The sequence below is a fragment of the Nylanderia fulva genome, unplaced genomic scaffold, assembly GCF_048542155.1.
Source record: "Nylanderia fulva isolate GAGA-0341 unplaced genomic scaffold, ASM4854215v1 Scaffold1309, whole genome shotgun sequence".
Taxonomy (NCBI): Eukaryota; Metazoa; Arthropoda; class Insecta; order Hymenoptera; family Formicidae; genus Nylanderia; species Nylanderia fulva.
The window spans coordinates 7,686-12,702 of record NW_028189528.1 but is presented as its reverse complement, the minus strand read 5'-3'; the positions used below and the strand labels follow the sequence as shown (position 1 = coordinate 12,702).

Genomic DNA, 5,017 nt, shown 5'->3' with positions numbered 1-5,017 from the left:
AGAAAAATACCGTTATTCTTTAAAGGGGTGTTTCACCCCTTAAAACTCAAATTGCGCACGTATAAAAAAATACGTGTCTTTTAGATTTGTGTATTTAACAACATATTTCAAGGAGAATCAAATCGGTTCCGGACAGTTGTGACATGTCCCTTGTAAGTCAAAAACTCTTTGTCTCACTGATTCAACGGAAAACTAGAGATACCGTTGAAGATAGAGGCAACTCGCAACGGTTTACCTTGTCATCGCCTCGTTATTTTTGACAAGTCGTCTAATTTACAATTTCTTGTTGACACTGGTGCTGACATTTCTTTGCTTCCCAAGAAAATATTATACAAACCGTTATCAACCAATTTAAAACTTTTTGCTGCTAACGGAACACACATTGATACTTATGGATCTAAAACTCTTTCCGTGGATCTTGGTCTCAGGAGAATTTTCCGTTGGAAATTTTGCGTGGCGGACATACAACGTCCCATTTTAGGCGCAGATTTCCTCGGACATTTTAATCTCCTTGTAGATGTTAAAAACAAACGTCTAATTGATTCCTTAACAGGTCTTAAAAACTGTCCACCAAAATGTAGTAATATTTGTCCACAAACGATAACTTTTTTAAGAGCTTTTATTAATACGTGTTATCAATGAGAAATTACAATAAAAAGTGAAAGCAATAAAAGATGTATTTGTTTAATAAACAAATGGTCTGTAACATAGTAACGAAGGTGTAAAAACGTATAAGGTGTAAGTGTATATGTGGTGTAAGTGTAGATGTAAAAATGCTATAGTTAATGCTACAGTAACGCCACAGTACTCCCCCCCAAGCGACGACTACGTTGCGAAATGGACTTTCTTCTTAGCTGGGTAAGTTCGTAGTGGTTTTCCGAAAGAAGCAGTAGAAGAAGTACTATGATCATCCATGACTGATGTGGTTGTAGGAACTGCAGGTACAACTGATGGTACAACAGATGTGGTTGTAGATGTAGATGTAGACGAAGTACTCGAAGAGGATGAATGAAGAACAGAAGAATCTTCCTTGGGAAAAAGGCTGGTTTCAGACGTTCCGTTGAGACGTTGACCAATTTTCCTGAAATGTCAATAGTAAACAAAAAATCAGAAATTCGTTTGTTAACAAGAAAAGGACCAGAATAAGGTGCTTGAAGAGATTTCTTAACAGCATCTTCACGAAGCCAAACATGAGTACAATCGTAAAGATTTTTGTGTACAAAAGGTGATTTTTTGGAGTGATGATGGGTAGGAGAAGATCTAATATTCCTCATATGTATTCTATGTTTCTCTAAAAATATTTCAGGATCTGCTGGAAAATCTTCCTCAATAAAGAATTCACCAGGAATCCGAAGAGTAGTTCCATAGAGTAATTCAGCAGGTGAAGTTTTCAAATCTTCTTTGAAACACGAACGAAGACCAAGAAGAACAGTAGGTAAAGATTCCAACCAATTCTTCGTCTGATGACACATAATTGCAGTCTTAACAGTCCTATGCCATCTCTCCAGAATTCCGTTTGAAGCTGGATGATAAGCAGAAGTTCTCTTGCGATCACATCCAATCAAATTAGTTAATGCTTTAAAGAGAGATGCTTCAAATTGTGGGCCTTGATCTGTAGTAATAGTTATAGGAGATCCATATCTAGCCACCCAATGAGAATAAAAAGCTGTCGAAACTGTTTCAGCAGTTATTTCTTTAAGTGGAATAGCTTCAGGCCACCTCGAGAATCGATCTATTATTGTTAAGCAATAACGGAAATCTTGACAAGAAGGAAGAGGGCCTATTAAATCCAAATGAACATGTTGAAAACGCTGATCAGGAACCGCAATTCTAACAGGGACATTTTTTGTATGTCTTGAAATTTTGGAACGTTGACAAGGTAGGCAAGAGCGAGACCACTCTTTAACGTCTTTATTCAATGACGGCCAAATAAATTTCTGTAGAAGTTGTTTAGCTGTAGTTCTACCGCTGGGATGTGCGAGGCCATGAACTACATCAAAAATTCTCTTACGAAGAGGTTTAGGAACGTATGGACGAATTAACTCAGAGGAACAGTCACAATATATAGGTACAGATGAACCAGTAAGCATAAGTTTCCTTAATTGAAGTGAAGAGTTCAAAGAAAGGAGATCTTGAAGTTCTTCATCATCCTTTTGAAATTCTGCTAATTCTTCCAGAGAGACAATGATTGGCATTGAAACTGATTCAATTCTTGATAAAGCATCAGCTACAGAATTTAACTTGCCTGAAATGTGGACAATATTAGTAGAGAATTGAGCAATAAGATCCAGTTGCCTAATTTGTCTAGGTGAAGCTTTGTCAGGTTTCTGAAGAAAAGCATAAATTAAAGGTTTGTGATCTGTCCTAATAATGAGTTGTCGTCCCTCAAGCAAATATCTGAAATATTTAATTGCTAAATAAATGCTTAAAAGTTCTCTATCGTAAGTACTGTAGTTCTTTTCAGTTTTATCAAGTTTTTTAGAAAAGAATGCAATTGGTTTATTGACATTTTCAATTGATTGTTCAAGTGATGCTCCTACAGCGAAATCAGAAGCATCACAAGTAAGAATCAAAGGAACTTGAGGAGCAGGATGAGAGAGAGTAGTCACACGGAGAAGTTCTTCTTTGCAATTCTGAAAAGCTGCTTCTGTCTCCATAGACAAAGGAATAGTTCTCCTATCTCTCTTGCGACTGTCCTTCAAAAAGTTTGTAAGTAATGCTTGATGTTCAGCTGCGTTTTTAAGGCAACGACGATAATAATTAATAATACCAATAAATCTTCTTAAATCATGTATTGTCTTAGGTTTGGGATAGTCGATAATTGATTTGACTTTTTGTTCTGTAGGTTTGATTCCTTGATTAGAAACAAGATATCCGAGAAAAGTAATTTCTTTTTGACCAAAAAGACATTTGGAAACATTAAGTGACAATCCAGCTTTCTGTAGACGATCAAAAACAATCCGCAAATGAGCTATGTGTTCTGACTCATCTCTAGAAGCTATGAGAATATCATCAAGATAGCAAAATGCAAAATCTAAATCATTTAACAATATATTCATAAACCTCTGAAAAGTTTGAGCTGCGTTACGAAGACCAAAAGGCATAACCAAAAATTCGAAAAGTCCAAAAGGTGTAGTTACAGCGGTCTTAGGAATATCTTCCTTTGCAACGGGTACTTGATAGTACGCTTTAACCATATCAATCTTAGAAAAGATATTCTTACCGTAGAGCTCCGCAGTGAAATCCTGTATGTGGGGCAATGGATATCGATCAGGGACAGTGACCGAATTTAACGCACGATAATCTCCACAAAGTCTCCATACATTTTCCTTTTTTGGAACCATATGTAAAGGTGCTGCCCACGTACTGCATGATGGTCTACAAATACCTTGGTCCATCATGAATTTAAATTCTTCTTTAGCATACTTCAGTTTCTCCGGAGAAAGTCTTCTGGGAATTGCAAATTTCGGAGGACCTTCCGTAACAATCCGATGTTCAATTCCATGTGAGTTTACCGATGAAAGAGGGGCAAAATGAGTAAGTCCTTGAAATTCTGCTAAAATCTTGTGAAAAGAAGAATCTGGAGATGTGGTACAAATTGATAATTGCAAAACTTCTTGTATCTTTCCACAGTTTTTAAGACCTGTTAAGGAATCAATTAGACGTTTGTTTTTAACATCTACAAGGAGATTAAAATGTCCGAGGAAATCTGCGCCTAAAATGGGACGTTGTATGTCCGCCACGCAAAATTTCCAACGGAAAATTCTCCTGAGACCAAGATCCACGGAAAGAGTTTTAGATCCATAAGTATCAATGTGTGTTCCGTTAGCAGCAAAAAGTTTTAAATTGGTTGATAACGGTTTGTATAATATTTTCTTGGGAAGCAAAGAAATGTCAGCACCAGTGTCAACAAGAAATTGTAAATTAGACGACTTGTCAAAAATAACGAGGCGATGACAAGGTAAACCGTTGCGAGTTGCCTCTATCTTCAACGGTATCTCTAGTTTTCCGTTGAATCAGTGAGACAAAGAGTTTTTGACTTAGTACAAGGAATTGTACATTTCTTTGCTTTATCTCCAAATTTCTTGTGATAAAAACAAATTTGTTCCTTAGAATCCGACTTTTTATCTTTTGAATTAGATCTTAATCTTGTTTTACTTCGAGATCGACTAAAAGATCTACCGCGACGACGAAAAACTTCCAGCGCAGCAATTCTTTTTTCTAAATCGGCAAGATCCGATTGCTTTGATTTTAAAGAAGTATTTACTTCGGTTATTTGATACCCGGTATCACGTTCGACTATTTTATCAGCGAGTTCAGCTAGCTTGATTAAGGGTACGTCCTCAACAACAGCTAAAGTCGCTTGAACTTTGTATGGCAAACGTTGAAGCCAAAGTGAATGTAAAATATTATCCGCTAAAGATCCACCGGATAATTGGCGTATCTCTCGTAAAAGCTCCGTTGGTTTTTTATCATTCAATTCAATTCCGGCTAATAATTGACGTAAGCGTTTTTCTTCTGAATCCGTGAAGCGATTAATGAGCGCCGATTTTAAAGCGTTATATTTATCATTTTCGGGTGGATTTTCAACAATTTCCGAAACGACAATTAATGCCTTTTCATCGAGATGACGGATAACAGTACTATATTTTATTTCTTCGGAACGTATACGAAATACCAAAAATTCGCTTTCGACTTGAGCAAACCACAATTTAGGTTGCTTGTGCCAGAATGTGGGAAGTTTTACCAGACGAAATCATTAGAATGGATCTGAATGGACTCACCAGATTGCTGTTGCATATTTCCAGAGGGTGAATTAAAAATTTCCGATCCCACCTGATTTAAAATGTTCTCTTTCGAAGATGTCAAAGCAGTTGAAGTAGACGGAACAGTAGAGTTAGTTGTCTCAGTTCTAGGAGGAGATCTATCCAAAGGCATCTCGATTGATATTCCGATGACGAAAAGAAACGATCCGGAAATCCAAGTCCGAAGATTCTTGACCACGTATAGAAATTTT

General features: G+C 36.8%; 2 long non-coding RNA genes across 5 annotated transcripts; both read left to right on the top strand.

The window, feature by feature from the left end:
- The first annotated feature begins 797 nt into the window (after positions 1 to 797).
- On the top strand, positions 798 to 2,655 carry LOC146724448 (uncharacterized). 4 transcript variants are annotated; one of them, XR_014924071.1, is made up of 7 exons: positions 798 to 858; positions 933 to 1,225; positions 1,307 to 1,435; positions 1,688 to 1,879; positions 1,944 to 2,082; positions 2,178 to 2,441; positions 2,529 to 2,655. It is a non-coding gene; the product is annotated as an uncharacterized LOC146724448 (long non-coding RNA). The 4 variants fall into 4 exon arrangements; XR_014924072.1 differs by having other exon boundaries at positions 1,685 to 1,879; positions 1,947 to 2,082; XR_014924073.1 differs by having other exon boundaries at positions 1,685 to 1,879; positions 1,944 to 2,068.
- Positions 2,656 to 2,851: 196 nt separating this feature from the next.
- LOC146724447 (uncharacterized) lies at positions 2,852 to 4,748 on the top strand. The gene is made up of 3 exons (XR_014924069.1): positions 2,852 to 3,130; positions 3,209 to 3,537; positions 3,634 to 4,748. It is a non-coding gene; the product is annotated as an uncharacterized LOC146724447 (long non-coding RNA).
- The last annotated feature ends 269 nt before the right edge of the window (positions 4,749 to 5,017 follow it).